At 49.6% G+C, this 16,338-nt stretch overlaps 1 long non-coding RNA gene across 1 annotated transcript; it reads right to left on the bottom strand.

Moving 5' to 3' along the window:
- Positions 1-812: 812 nt before the first annotated feature.
- LOC131129459 (uncharacterized) lies at positions 813-15,303 on the bottom strand. Its single transcript, XR_013627298.1, has 3 exons — positions 15,076-15,303; positions 6,213-6,294; positions 813-852 (listed from the first exon to the last, which is right to left on the bottom strand). It is a non-coding gene; the product is annotated as an uncharacterized LOC131129459 (long non-coding RNA).
- Positions 15,304-16,338: the final 1,035 nt, after the last annotated feature.

Genomic DNA, 16,338 nt, shown 5'->3' with positions numbered 1-16,338 from the left:
ATTAGTCAATTCATTCCTAATTATTATTATTGGGGGGCACTCTATTTTAATAATTACTCAAATACAAATACTTTTCCGACCTCTACAAATACAAATACAGGCTGCATTGCACACCCCTATACCCTACATAGTATGTACTCTAGTATACTCCCTGTATGTACTCTATGATGCTATTACTTTTACTGTACTTTTAAGGGGGGTCCCTGGCTGGGTGGGGGGTTGTGGTGAAGCTGTTAAATTGGAGATTAGTTTGGACTGCTGTAAATGGACGAGGAGAAACATGGGATGAAATCCACACACTCCTGAAGCCTGTGCTGGTGTCTTATGCTAAATGACGCTGAGGTACTTCTTAAAGGAGACCTTTCTGTGGAAACAGCGACTCAGCGTTTGTGGAACGTTGTTTTTGCTCACACTAGTTTTTGTGTGATTCAGTTTTTTGGTGAACATTTTCACTAAAATGTTGCCCTGGTTTTCATAGTTTTCATAGTCTCTGGTTTCATACCGTAGAGACCTGACCCTGCCCATTGGTCATCTACAATGACGTCACGTCCTACAAGTAGAGTTCTTCTCCATGAAATGTATTGTTGGGAACGTCGGTGGTGTCTGGAACAGATGATTTCCTTACTAAAAATCTCAGTTTTCTCATGTTTTGGTTTTCGTTGAACCTTCTTGATTGACTCCATAATGGAAAGCGAGATACTGCTGTGATGATGTGGACATCAAAGTGGTATCGGGTCGGTGTGTCTTCTCCGTCTTACTGTATGGCCCCGGAGCCCAAAAGGCAAGGGAGACAATGCAGACATGGTTTGGGGGGTGTAGCGTTGTGTGCGGGCCTGCGCCTCCATCATGGACCTGGACAGAAAGCAAAGAAGACAAGAAAGGCGACATTTAGAAGTAGTACACGCTAGGAAATGGTTGCTCATCCATCTCACACACACACATGCTTTCATATCACTTCTTTGTAGTGCTAATGAGTGTGTGTGTGTAACACAAGTAGACGTATAACTCAGACCTGCATATAAATCACACACTGTTTTATATGCACAACAAGCCCACTCACCACGAGGAACGCTGTGGGTGGTCTTGAGAAACAAAGTTAAGGAGCCCACATGAGCGAGATTCATCTTTTTTTTTTTTTTTTATCCGTTAAACTGAGCTCTGCATGCGGGCTAAAAACGTGTCACATGGCTTGTGTAGCGTCGCCTCGCATCTAAATAGCACCAATGGGTCTTCTTGAGACCTTCTGCAGAGACAACATGGCAGGAAGGCTTTGGAGGTGGCGTGTGTTGAGTGACCCACCCGTGGAAGGGGCAGTTTTTTTGGAAATGAACGGATGAAAGCCATGATGGACTAGATGATTACTAAACCAAAGGTTCCACTTCTCCACCTCACGAATGACACAAGGACTGAGGTTGGAGGATGAAACCCGAAAGTCTGAGTTTAGTCCGAATACTTTGGAGCTGTTTTAGTTGAACTATTGGAGATGTACTTAATTATAGAGTATATCCGGTGGGATACGCACTGCAGTACTTCTACGTAGATGAAAAAACTTCCCTTCTGTTGAACTGCCTGCCTTGCTAGAAGGTACTTCCAATCTGCTCTTCCTGTTTTGCGACCTCTTCTTGTCTTCTTTTCGTAACTTTCCAATCCATTTTCCACTCATAGCGTAAGCCCCAATCATGGGACCCCCCCATGGTCGGGTCCCCTTGGAAGCAGATGCCATCATAGCGAACACTCAATGAGCCGATGAACAGACGTATGAACATTTGATAGCACACGTGTTGAGAAGAAAAATGCTGATAGTCTGGACTGACTGCCCCCCCACTGTGGGCTTCATTGGCTGCGCTCTCGCTGCCAAACGCTCCAGGGAATCTTGCATGTATCACATTTTGCCGCCAGAAGAAAGTGTAAGTGTTTGTGGTTGTGATCCGTCGATGTCGCACACGGGATGTCGTTGGCGGTCACGTAGTTCCAGGTTGCGCTGCTTTGTCAGATCTCAAGTTGCGCAACAGACGCATGTGATCCGTGGACATTTTTCTTTTCTCCGACAGCAGGGTCATCAATAAGCGCGGTCGGGGGGGGGGGCAATGAGCTCAGGAAAACAAAGATGAGGAGAATTCCGAGTCCTACTCTCATCGGAGCATCCAGAGCCGTGATGCCAGGCTTTCTGTTTTGGCTTGGAAGTTGAAAAGGAAAGATGCCTTTTCCAGATAAAATGTGCTGCTGTGATAAGGACTGAGATGTCCATCAAACATCTGAAGCCACGCCCCTTTGTATCAACGTTGCTCTTAGATGTTTCATTGCAAAAACCAGAGCAGGACTTTGCTGACTTTGCTAGTTTTACTGCAAGCTAGTATTTGCCTTTTTACTCCAAGCATGGCTGTGTAATAACACGACTACAAGCACGTAGAGCTAGACCACCCAGAACAACCAACTCGCCATACCAGAGGAACGTCACAAGTCTTAATTACATCCATCCTCTGGGTGTGTCTGCTGCAAACATCTGAGCCGCCACTGAGGCCTTTTAGGAGGCAACGTTTTTGGTTAACGTGCTGTCCAAATATATCTCGGAGTGCATGGGCAGATCTGCTGAGGTTCCAAACACAAACTAACCCAACATCGTCACTTGTTGGAGGAACTCAAACACCTCAACAAGAAGGACGAAGAGTGGTACACACTGTAGCTATTAGCTCATGCTGCATCGCTAGGTTAGACCCCTGCTTCACTTCCATAGGGTGCCATCCGAACTGAACTTAGTCCAATGCAGGCACCTCAAACTCATTTTGGTTTGGTTTTATTCCAACGTGGATGCAAGAAACTGTATGTGTACACACTGTTAGAAGACATTTCACATGTCACCCAAGCAGCGAGGCTTCCTCCGTTCACGCTCAAGGACTAGATAGGACAGATCTGGTTTTTCGTAGAAAAGCAGCTAGCTTTCCGCCGTGACGCCCACAAGCCACGGATAATCAGTCAAGCAACACAAGCTCACAGTTGCTGACCTACGATGGAAATACGACTGGGCCGGCAAAAAATACGTAGACACAAGAACTGCACGTCGATGCGTTAAAAAATGGCGACGGCCGCAGCATCAAGTAGCGGGGGAGAAGAACATATCTGGCAATAGGATGTCAAACGTACGGGAGTACTTGACACCCAAAGGACCCAAAGGTAACGATTGGGTGGTCTGTAACCTGTCCAAAATGGAGATAGCATACCATAGAAGCACTACCGTGATGCACCAGCACCCGGGAGCTGCTTGTGTGGAGGAGAAGAACCTTTTTTTTCTTTCTTTGGTTATGACTAACCCCGGTTTTCATCCAAACCGCACCACGTAACTTGTACTCCGGCCTCGCACACACAGGGCTTGAACCTACTGCAACACACACCTGAGCAGGCTACTTTTGTATTTGCATTCAGATTGTCTTTTTTGCACAATAGTTTTTTTGAAAGAAAGTTTATTTTTGTTATTCTAGGATTCCATTGTGAACTTTATTTTTTTTATTTATAACTTCATTTTTGAACATGTGAAAATTGAAAAGATATTGGAAAGAAGCAATATGTGAGATAAATTTGCATTAATTGCTATATAGATAATGGAATCCAAATCAAATCAGATTTAAAAATGAATAGATTAATCGATGCATTGAAAACCTATGTTCTAAATTAATGGATTCGAAACTAATGGTTTAACCCAGCCCTAGATGGAATTGGCTACCGATAACAAACATCCGTTGTGTTGGCGGTCATGCTTCCATTTGCTGTCCTATGTAGACCGTTGGGCCCATCGTGCGCTCGTGTATTTGGGCTGGAAGGCCACTGAAAGCTGTTGGCCCCAAGCGGGGGCTAATGACCCTGATCCCATACTTAAGTAACCTCCTATATTCTCCAGGGGCGGCGCTCATGAGGGAATGAGAATCGGCCCTACGGTTCATCATCTGCTTAGGAACTTAGGATGGGAACGCCAATTCCCTCTTCCCTAAATTTCACTCCTTTCCTGATAATTCATGTGAAGCAATTTAGCTATTAGCCGATGCAACTAGCAGGGCTGGTGGCCATTGGCGGCATTGCAGTGGTTATTATCCTTACGAGGCAAAGGGAAACGACAGGATGCAATGTTTACATTTACATATTTTCTATTAGATATGCCAGGACCCTTCATACTGTATACCTTGTACTGTGTACTGTATACCATATACTGTATATGCGTATTTATCAAGATGGGTGAAAAGGCCTATTTTTAGTATAAACTATAAACCTTTTTCACATATTTGATGTTTTAAGAAATCATCTTTATACTAGTCATTTTGTTACATTTCTTTTGGCAATATGATCTGCGTTTGGGCGTGAGAGTACACAGTGTGATGGCGTTCTAGCGGGACACTCACCAACAAAATCACAACTACGTATCAATATTTCAACTTTCTTCTAGTAAAACTACTGACTTTTTTCATTTTTGCTGTGGTTTTGTTTTGTTTTTTTTTCTTGTGACATGATATTTTTAGACTGGACCGACAATAAAAAAGCGTTGCGGACCACCAATGGCCCCTGTGCCGCACTTTGGACACCCCTGCACCAAATGCTAAACTGTCAAAGAAGACAAACGGATAAGATGGTTGACATGAGTGTTGACATGCAGACAGGAAGTGGATGCCCCGGCCTCGGCACGCATGAACATGCTAAGCTACTAAGCTAGTTAACGTGGTCCTCCAAGAAGGACCTGGTGCTCTCCTCCGTCCGGGTGTTGGTAATCCCTCCAGCGGCAGCCTAATGATAGGTCTTATCGACAGCCAGCAGTCAATGCCAGCCTTTGTCTCCTCTCGGGAGGCTTGACGGGAAGCTTAAGGGGTGGGGGGGGGGGGCTGCCTTTGACTCCTTTTCCTTCTTTCAGTGCCTGATAAAAGTGAGCAGTAAAATGGCAACTGTTTAACGCTTCGTAGACACAATCCACCTCACTTCCTTGTCCAGCAAGAAAGCTCAGGATGGGGGCTCAGACCTCATGCAGGAGGTCCTTCAGGGCTGACCAGAGCTTGGTGAGGGTCCCGTAGACGAGCGGCTAATGAAATAAAAATATTTCTTTTTTCCTCTGACGGAAAGCAGGCCTTTTGACAGTTTTGGGGGGGTTGAGCGTGAAGCTTCTTCTGGTATTGCTGGGCTCACGGAGGGAAAAACACCTCAGCCAGGTTGACGTGGGCTTCAGGTCTGATCTGCATGAAACGTTAGCTATGATGCAGAAGAGGAATAATAATAATAATAATACCCTCTGCGCTCGGCGGAGGTCAAATCAGTGGGACTTGCCGGAGATACGACATGGCATCCTCGGTGCAGCTCGGAGGCCAAGTGGCCGGCGTGGAACCGCACCAGTCTGGGCGTGCGTCCGTCACGTGAAGCAAAGACACTTTAGGTTGTGAAAAAGGCGTTTCCTGTCTTTGGCCCCCGTCTGACCTCTCATTTCCTGTTTTGGAAACGGCTGCTTTGGATGGAAGAACCAAACACGGAGGAAAGGCACAATTCCCAAGACAAAGTCCGAGCAAACGAGACGCCAAGAAGAAAGGAAGAGCAGCAGGAAGGAAGAAGCCGAAGACAGAAACTAAGCGTTGGACGGTAGAAAAGAGTTTAGGTGAAATAAGAACTTCCTTTAGTGCACACGTTAGGACATTAGCAAAAACCAACACGTAGCTAGTAGCACACCTAGCTAACAGCGTATGACCAATACAAGCGGCAAAATGAAGGCCTTAAATCGATGAAAGTTTGGACGCTGACCGTGACTCTCGGTCACAGCGGACCAGGAAGCGTGTTGTCATGACCAAAATAGGTTTCTCTGGCGTGGTCTTCTACGTGGTCAACATGGCCGCTTGGGAAGGACTAATGGCCGTTGGTAACGTTGAATGTGTCATACTACGGCGTATTAGTGCCACGAAAAGCTGATATCTTAGCATCACGACTCGTGGCGGCCATGACGGCATGACCGTGGGGTTCTTCCTTGATTGACACCTTCAGAGTCGCTCTGGGCTCCATGGCTAGCATCCTCCATTCTCCTAGGCAGACTCTGATCCAAGTCCTAAGGATCTAAGACACCTTGACTTGATGCCAAAACAGCTGGTGAACTGACAGGAAGTTGTAGCCTTCCCTTGGTGGCTAGGGATGCACATGCACACACACACACGTGTACACACACACACACCGGGACGGTAGCATGCAAGGTCTCTTACCTCTCTCCCAAATCTGGTCTGGTCCTCTCCTTGTGGTGTTCTGGCCCCCCCCCCCTCGCTGCAGCTCCGAGCCACCTGAACCCTGATGGAGCAAAGAAGAACGAAGAAACATGAAACATTTCATCTCTTAGCCACTTCCTGCCAATCTCCCCCAGCGCCTGAAAGAATGTATGAACAAGATAAGCGGAGGTTGTGACCTCCGGATGAAAGGTAGGGTATGTTTACTTTGCTGGTCTGCATTGGAGACCAGGTTTTGGACCTGGACAGGAGAACTTTAAAGGAGGAGAGGAAGAAGGTTCGCTCAGCGTTACAAGACCTGAGGTTCAGGTTACGCTCAGGAAACGCCGGCAGGCTAAGTGACCTCATTAGCATAAGCGAACGTCGTCGCATGTTACCATTTGCTAGGCGGCACCGCTAGCGTGGGCGGGACACTTCATCTATGTTCTCTAATAGCTGATGTCTAATGGTGCCGCTGGGAAGGATCATTAGCATCGCCACGCTGCCTCCTAAATTGACAAGGCTCGTGCGCGCGTACAAGCGTGTATGCATTCTGGACCCAAGCAGACGTCCATGTCAATCATTTTAGTGGTAAAACCACCTCAGCCCCCACCTCAACCTGCACCCCAGCAGCCGGGCGAGGACCCTCCCCAAAAAGCCTCAGCCAGCCTACAACAGTGCTCCTTTGTTTGACGCACCGCCCAACCCCCCAACCCCCTAACCCCCCCGTGCTAGCCCCTCGCCATGCTGAGGATGATGATGTTTGGTGGCGAGGGAGGCATGCCTCGACACAATTAGAAAGTGAGTGATGTTGGGGGGGGGGGCAAAAATAGGAATGGCTTTTTCTTTCATAAACTAGAAACATAAACTAGAAACCTAAATATAAACATAAACTAGAAACCTAAATATAAACATAAACTAGAAACCTAATATAAATATAAACCTAAACATAAAGTGTCTTGTGTTTCAGCAGCCATCTGATTGTAGATCCCAAAGAAACCAAACCTGATTGGCTAACTCCTCCATAAGCCCTTTCATACGCACACAGCTTGGAAAGCGTGGGGATGTCCCACAGGCACAACATTTAACTACACCAGCATTTCTTCCTACCGAAAAGGGAATAGAGGCTAGGAAAGGAAAAGGAATAGAGGAAAGGAAAGGAAAAGGAAATGGAAGAGAGGAAAGGAAAGGGAATAGAGGATAGGAAAAGGAAAGGGAACAGAGGATAGGAAAGGAAAGGGAATAGAGGATTGGAAAGGAAAAGGAAAGGGAATAGAGGATAGGAAAGGGAATAGAGGATAGGAAAGGGAATAGTGGATAGGAAAGGAAAAGGAAAGGGAATAGAGGATAGGAAAGGGAATAGTGGATAGGAAAGGAAAAGCAAAGGGAATAGAGGCTGGGAAAGGAAAGGGAATAGTGGGATCGGCTGGACCGAGGAGAGATGATTCCATTTGGCTCTGCTACGTTTGGACAAAAGTTCCTTTTTGATAAAAAAATAAAATAAAATAATAATAATAATAATAATAATAAAGGCGGCACAGCGGTCGAGTGGTTAGCGCGCAGACCTCACAGCTAGGAGATCCGAGTTCAATCTCACACTCGGCCATCTCTGTGTGGAGTTTGCTTGTTCTCCCCGTGCATGCGTGGGTTTTCAACCCTTGTGAGGAAAAAGCGGTAGAAAATGAATGAATGAATAATAATAATAATATTTGATAATGCACACTTTTGTCACGTGCACGCCTTGCATGATTAACCCCAACACCAACATTTACCAACACGTGTTACTGATACACCTTACCCACCCAGCTAAACAACACCAAAGCATTGTGTGTGTGTGTGTGTGTGTGCAGGGCAACATGGTGTGTCAGCATTCTCTGTGTGTCTCACATCCCTCAAAATGTACACTTAGTATGTGTCATGGCCGCCTGCAGTGACAGACGCAGAGGGAACATGACCGACAGTGTGTGTGTGTGTGCGTGTGTTGCATCTCCCAGCGATGCATCTCCCAGCCTTGATCTAGACGCCCGCCTCCCTCAGACTACCCGCTGCGCCTCCTTGATGAATCAATAGGACAGATGAAGACCAACAATGGCCGCCGTGTGCGTGTGAATGTAAAGGAGCTGGAATGTCCTCAGGGAGGACCTGGCAGACGTAACGAAGGCCTTCAAGGCTTCCTGCCCACACGGAGATCATCCACCCTGGATTTGCTTTCTTGGACCAGACTACTTGATGGATGATTTGCATACATGATGTTTGTCTTACAGCCCCAATACAAACGCTTCCCTCTGAAAGATGGGGGGGGGGGGTAAAATCTCCTTTGATCAGATGAGATCTCCATCCAAATGCCGACTAGCACCCTCAACAGCAAGGATGTGCTCTCATTGACCCAGGCGACCAGAACCCACTTGGAGATCTCCAGAAGGACTCCAAAGAAAAGGTCAGGATTTGGTGATGTGGGTGACCTGGCCGTCAATATATCCATTCATGGTTTAGGTCTTGAAAGAGTGCAGTACTAGGATGCAACCAGCAGGGGCACTGCTGACTCCGTCCTCCTGATTGCAGGAATAACCCAGGATGCCGCAAGCAGGAGTTCCAAAGCATTCAACAAATTCCCTGAAAGGACAAACCCAGACATGGAATCTTGTTGTTCTTGTAGAAGAAGATGGTGTTGGCTGACACGGTGCCCACGCCTGACACCCAGACAAAGGAACCCATGCGGGCCTCCAGGGGGCAGATGACAAACACTCCTAAACCGTGGCCAGACATAATCCCCCTCCCCTCCTGTCAAATGTGCCACGGAGGGGGGCTATTCAGAGCACATTAGGGGAGGACAGGCACCGGGGGGGCGGGTAAGGGGGGGGCTACTCATCCAGAGGCAGACCTCCACCAAATCCCGACAATTCCCGCCTGAAAACCATCCGCCACCCCGCCCCCAACATATGACCCAGACACGTCCAGGAGTGTTTACGGGGGCGGGCGGCCATCAAGTGGAGAAGCTGACCCAAATGAGCGGCCTCCTGGGAAATGTAGTGTCATTCCCGCCTTCTTGGGCCAAATGAAACAAAGCCGAGTCAATTCAAGTATCCGTGTAGCCGACGACCCCCCTCGTCGTTTGAAGAAGGCGACACGTTCCGCGGTCGGCGCCGTTGATGCAGAATGATGAGCGAGACCCCGTTGTCTCATTAGCTTGTCTTCAATTAGGTGGGAGATGATGAGGGAACGCTGGTAATCATGAACCTCCTCGACTCACGCTGGGAAACAGAAGCTCATTACGCCCAATGGTCCCACATCGACCATAAAACTACAAATACGCACGGCTTCACTCGGGAGGGGGGTGGAACATCTCCGTCCAGGTTCCTTTTCCCCAACCCAATTTGCCAAAATGTTTTGTTTCTCATCAAATACAAAAAGAACATCTTCCTTTCATAAATTAGCTTCATGCTACTAAAATATTCCTTTTCCGTGTAATATTCCCATAATATTATATAATATGACACGTTCTCGTTAGATTACAAAATTTTTCTCTTAACATTTCGACGTTATTCTTGTTCAATTGCTGCTGATGGTTTTTGTTAAATGCTATTTTTACCAAGTGCCGCCAGCCAATAAAGCTGCGTACCGCATGTGGCCCCAGGGCCACACTTTCAGGTAGGCCAATGACGCAGCAGACGCTCACTTATGCCTCTTGAGGAACAAGGCGGCATTACTTGACGCTTGACGCCCCCCCCACCTCCCCAAGTCACGTTGATGGTGCTTTCTCAGGGTGGACTTCCTGTGCTCGCCGAAGTCCACTTGAGGGATAAATCTGCTGACGCCGAGCGATGATGTCTTTTCATCTTCAGCGCCGCATTAAATGTTGAACAAGCTTAGTTCTCCAGCGGTGCCGACGTCAGCTCAAGGCGCAGCGGAGAAAAGCGGCGAGAGTTTTCGTCCGAGTAAGGACTCGAACCCGCCACCTCATTTAAATCCCATTAAGCTGGGCTCGGCCCGTGCGGCAAACGCAGCGCTATCGTCCGGCTGGATATTCTCTCTATTCAACCTGGATCGCGGCGGTATTGTTCTCCCGTCCTCGACCCCCCCAACCCGCCAGCCTCGCCCCCCCCCAGACGGTACAAAGAGCTAATCTGCCACAAACACTCGCAGCGGCTCTGACGCGTTGTCAAAAGCAAGAGGATTTGATTTGGCCGGCAGGAGGAAGTGAGGAAGAAGATGCTAAAGGAGGCCAACGAAGGCTTTGAGCTTATTTATTGCTGGTGCATCCAGCAGAGATGATTACTGTCGCCATTATCCACTCTTTGCCCTCAGCTCTTCTTCTACACGTGAAATGGATGCCGCTCGCTTTTGCAGCGCCCGTGTGCCAATGAGAGATGGCCGTGGAGTGGAGCCGCCCTGGGGCCCAACAACCTTCCTTATCTGATTCCAACATGGCGGGCACCGTGACCGCCACGCCAACAGGAGCCTTTTGTTTTTATTTGTCAAACGCTGTCCCCGTTTTCACTCTCTGACGGCAGGCGCCCCTCGTTGTGCTCGTCAATCAAAGAAGGTTCTCCTGCATGTGGACCCTGGTCTGCCGCAGGACCATCCGTCCTCCTCTGGAAGCAACACTAACTCACCATGGTCCACTCCTAAAGTCCACTCTTATTTTCATTAGCATTTTCATTTAGCGCCTTGTTTTAACTTTAACTCTTGATTGATTGATGACCAACAGTTGGAATTCATCTGGATGAACATCCAATCATCAAACCATATCCTGAAATATACTTTTGATAAAGTGGTGCCAATGGAGTCAATGCATGAAGGTGAGCATTTGAGTTGACTTGACTTTGTTGGAGTTGACTGAGTTAACTTTATTGGAGGTGACTTGACTTTATAGAAGTTGAGTTGACTTGAATTTATTGGAGGTGACTTGATTTTATTGGAGATGACTTGAGTTGACCTGACTAAGTTTACTTGAGTTGAGTTGACTTTATTGAAGGTGACCTGAGTTGACATGACTTTACTGGAGGTGGCTTGAGTTGGCTTTATTAGAGGTGACCTGAGTTGACCTGGCTTTTAGTGGAGGTGACCTGAGTTGACTTGACTTTATTTAAGTTGACTTCAGTTGACCTGACTTTATTGGAGGTGACCTGAGTTGACTTGAGTTGACTTTATTAGAGGTGACCTGAGTTGACTTGACTTTACTGGAGGTGACCTGACTTGACTTTATTAGAGGTGACCTGAGTTGACTTGACTTTATTGAAGGTGACCTGAGTTGACTTGAATTTATTTAAGTTGACTTGATTTTATTGGAGTTAAGTTGACTTGTCTTTGTTGGAGGTGACCTGAGTTGACTTGGCTTTACTGGAGGTGACCTGAGTTGACTTGACTTTATTGGAGTTGACTTGACTTGACTTGGCTTTACCAGAGGTGACTTGAGTTGACTTGACTTTACCAGAGGTGACTTGAGTTGAGATAGTAGTTAACTGGTTTATTGAGGTTGGAATTCTCCTCCTTGGTGTTGCTTTTCTGCCTCTTCAATGTTTGAAGGCATCACCAGCGACCTTGTGAGATATTTGACATCCACCAGAGTAAAAAGTCCTGCTTTCACACGAATGGCGTTCCATGTAAAAAGCGTGCATATTCTGCAGTGGTTGGCTGGAGATCCACGGCATGATGCACGGGAATGCGGGGCGGTGCAGCATTCCATGACGGAAGAAGCCCCACTTTGGAAAAACGTCACTCTGTTTGTCAAAGGCGGCGAACTGCAGGCCTCGTGTTCAACGTGTTCATCACGCTCTGGGGAGCCGCCACCGTCCTCCGTGCACGCTGCAAGGAGCGTGCGGAGCGTGGCGAGCGCCGAGCATCTGCCTTGTCACTCCAGCCAGATGGCGGTGGCGAGCGCGTAGATGAGTTCATTAACCTCGCAGCGCTTTAACCAGCGGGCCGTGCGGAGGTCTCGCTGCATCCACGTCTTCCAGGAACCTATTAACACTTATTAACAGCGCCGGAAAACTTTCACTAATGGCCTGCGGTGATTTGCGGCGCTGTTATCAAACATTGCAGTAATTATACTTGACGTGCTTCTGATTAGCACGCCGCTGATTAGCGCACCACGCCGAAGCATCCTTCCGTTTTTAAAGACGCCGCATCCGTTTGCCAGGAGAGCAAAGCGAATAGCGAGCATGATGGCCGCCCTCTCCAGGGTAACCCGGCCGTGTCAAAGTGGTTTTCACCGTGGGCCGCCACGGTGTCCCTCAGGGGGCCGCCTACGACGGTACCATCGCCTCATTACACCGTATGACCATTTTCAAATAAAAATAAAAAATACATCTCATAAGCGTAGTGGGAAATATTAGCTTCTTATTTTCATGGAAGAAAGGAAATGATGAGGCGCTGGAGCGCTGACAATGAATCTGTGTCGGTCTGTCGGGTGGGGGGACGGCAGGGCTGAGCGTTTGCACCTGGAGCGTGTGAGGGGTCAAAGTTCACCTCGCGAGCTAAACAGCAATTGAACGCTCCCTGTCCCGGCGGGGGCCCCGACGACCCCTGCGGCTGGATCGCACAACGCCTGCCTTTCACGCCCCCTTGCTTGCATTTCCGCCTTTTTCCGCCGTCCCTCTGCCTCCTTTTCTTCGTCCTTTTGGGAAGCTCGGGCTAATCCACAGCCGGCACAATTATTCCCCCCCGTTTGTCCACTTTGTCCCCACGGATGGAGATTGAAAAACAATTAACCTCTTCACGGCCGGGGGCTTTTCTTCCCGCTGGTAATTGAATGACTCGCCACTGACCATGACTTCACCCCTTCACGCAGAAATCTGGTTATGAAAATCCTAATTTGTGTCTTTGAGATAGTCCAGAGTTGTCAAGGGGGGGGGGTTGTTGACATTTGACCTACTTCATCCGACTCATTTGGATTTTTAGGCAATTTGAGGAAGGAAGACTCTTTGCAGTGGTGATTTGCAATAGTCTATTTCAGACCCTCCCATCCTTAGCCTTCAATAAAATGTTTTCTTTTCCTTATGGGGGGGGGGCTCCTATTCATCCCCAGGTAGAAAGCCTCAAAGTGTAGGAGGGAAGACCAGCTTGTTGCCGCCATTGAACTTTTTATGACTTCCCGGAGGAAGACATCGCCCCTCTCCATCATCGGGATCACGGCAAGTGGACCCCCCCATCCCTCCCTCCCGCACATTTTCTCTCCCCTTGTCACATGTGACAAGATTACGCCGCAAATAATCCCTCAACAAACATGTTTACCGACTGACAACAGCATCGGCGCTCCTGTTGGACAGGGGAACGGGCACAACGGAATTCCTGTTGTCCCGGCGCTGCCGCCAACCACAAACACGTCATCATGTGGAGATGCAAGTACCAATCCGTCCTTTCGGGGAAATAATCCGTCAGGTCGTCCACCAGTCGGCGTCAGCCCTCCAAAAGGGAGAAGCTCTTGAAGTCGTGAAAACCAAGCGGCGCCGCTGCCTTTTGGCCAACGAGCTCCTATAATTAGCGCTCCTTTTCGCACGACTTCAGAAGCGAGTCTCAGCGCCCCCCCCCCCCCCCGCCCCCCAGCCCAAAGCCGCCCGCCCCCGTGCGACAACCAGCATCTGAGGGCCTCATTAAAAACATGCAAATGAAAAAGGCGCACCTTTGTTTCATGGAGCTTCTTGTCGGAGGTGTGTGGAGACATGTTGGGAACGCCACACGCCGCCCCCCTGCTGGCTCAAAAGACACGGGTACGGGTGCCAAGCTCAATCTGGTTGGGTGAAACACCCCAGGAAGAAGTCTTTGATGTTCCCTGTGAAGGTCTACTGCAGCTGGGAGCCCCCCCCCCTCCAGCATCCATGACCGTCCACACACACGGGACATGGCGTGGGCTGGTAGGACCACATTAAAGTTCTCTTGATCATCATGTGGAGCCTTCAGGTGTCTGAGGGTTGGGGCGACCGGAGGTGGGGGGCATGCAGACAAAGAGGGAATAGGAGAGTTGCCTTCACGCATCAGCGAGGGAGGGGTGGAGGAAGAGTGGGGGCTTATAAAAATTTGATAAGATGCATCTAAGCGACGTTCCGTGTTCCTCCTTGTGGCTCCTCGGAGCGCCGCCTAGGAGACACGTTTTATGGGAGCGAAGAAAGGACGTAATGAAAGCCATCTGACGCCTTTCTCGGCATCAGATGGCTCCGGCCCCGCGCCGCGCTCGCCGTCCTGCACAGTCCCCGTTTGAACCCTTCGGAGCACGACCCCCACCCCGACCCGCCGGCATCGCCGTGACCCCGCCAAGTGCCGATCAATGAAGGGGCTCTGGGGGTGCCGTGACCTCTGCAGGGTGGTGTCTGCAAAATGGACTGGAGTGAGTGGAGCGTGGGGGCCGAGTGTGGGGGGCCATCAACACCGGACTTTGCTTCTTTCTTTCTAATTGACGCCAGCGCCCTGGGAATGACAAACCAGCCATCCTCATCCTGCCCCCGGGCCGACGTGCGTGAAGTGCAGCCCTGTTTATGGAGTCCTTCAAGAACCCCCCCCTCCCACCCACAGCCCCCTCCCTAATTGTCCTCATTGAGCCATGTGAGGCGGTGCACAGGCAGCCAGACAGGGTCATCGGGTTTGCCTGAGCTTTTTATCTATATTTCATGCTATGGCGCTGTGCAGACAGACCCCCCCCCCCTCCCCCAGCCCCCACGCACCACAAAGAGAAAATGTATGTGGGCGCACAAAGGGAGGCGGCCCGATCATATATGGACCATATGCAGCGATTGATATTCCATACCAGCATAGTTTAGTAAAGTGCCGCATGCAGGCTAAGAGGAAGCTCGGCCATGTTGAGGAAATCCCGACTTCCCGACGAGCGTCGAGGAAGGAGCGAAGAGGGAAAACACGGATGGATTTGACTTACCGTTCATTTGTGCAACTTATGGGCGTTTTGTTCGATCTCGCTACCCACGCGTCTCCGCTCGTCTGCTGCCGAAAAAAGTGCGTCCTTCCTCGCTGCGAGTCATCGTGAGCTCGTCTGATTGTCGGTGCTCGATTCGGAAAAAGAAAAGAAAGAAGAAAGGCGCGTATCGTCGCTGCACGCCGGGGATGCCGGACGTCCGCTTCCGCCGGTGTCAAGTCTGCAATGATGTCTGGGCTGGCCGCGTCTGGGAGCTGAGAGGAGAGGAGAGGCGACGTATAGAGGGGCGTCATGTGAGCCGGAGGGGGGGCGTGCGCCATTGGCCAGGCGCGCACGCTGCCGTCGAGCTGCGTCGTGCGCCATTGGCTCGGGACGCCAGCCGAGACGCCTCCTCGCTTGGCCGCGCACCGCGACGGGAGCGCGTCTTCCCGGTTCATCATTTTTAGTGGGGGTGGGGGGGGCACGCCATGCAAAGTGAGAGAAAACATGGAATGGAGTGTGACATTGTCATAAACATCACGTGACACATCACATGGCCAAGGAAGGAGTCCAGCAGGAAAACCAACCGGAACCTTTGATGACCTCCGCGTTTTGCTCCAATGTCAACTTCTCTCAGTGCACACTTTTATTCCTGGGGGGGTATTTCACACCAGGGCCACCCAGCATTGGAGCTATCCTCAAGCAGGAAGTGTTCTTCATCCCAAACATCTCCTTTCTAATGCTGCCATTGTCTGCTGGAGGTCAAGCTGGCTAATATATGCTTGATGCTAACTGGCTCTGAAGCCACTTCATTATTTAGGAGGAAGGAGCTAATTGAAAGGAAGGAACATAAAGAAAGGTGGGGGGGCATGCTGGAGTCCTCCTTTGGCTCCTGGGGCTTGGACTTGGTTGAAGCCACCATGCTCACTCCTCTCCGTGTGCGTCTGCTTGTGTCAAGTGTGGAGGCTGAGGAAGTCAAGGTTCCTTAGGATGGGAAATAGAGCGCATGTAATCTGGAGCCCGCTTGCCCCCCCCCTCTGACCCCCCCAACGCCGGCTGCGGCATTAAATCAATATTCTGCAAAGCTTTCTCTTGTTTTCACATCCACTTGACTGCTGCCATGATGCACTTGGAGGCTCGGGTGGCCGCTCCCTGATTTTTGTGGCACTTCCCCCCCCTTTGCCCCCCGAAATCCCTCCTACCGCTTCTTGATGCTCGAAGCCCTTATTTAAGCAGCTCCCCTTCAGTCGGCCTGGACAGGAAGTGACAGGCAACATGGCCGTCATT

The sequence above is a fragment of the Doryrhamphus excisus genome, linkage group LG4, assembly GCF_037039965.1.
Source record: "Doryrhamphus excisus strain RoL-2023G ecotype Guam linkage group LG4, RoL_Dexc_Guam_v1.1, whole genome shotgun sequence".
Lineage (NCBI taxonomy): Eukaryota > Metazoa > Chordata > Actinopteri > Syngnathiformes > Syngnathidae > Doryrhamphus > Doryrhamphus excisus.
This window is presented reverse-complemented; position numbering and strand designations above follow the sequence as displayed.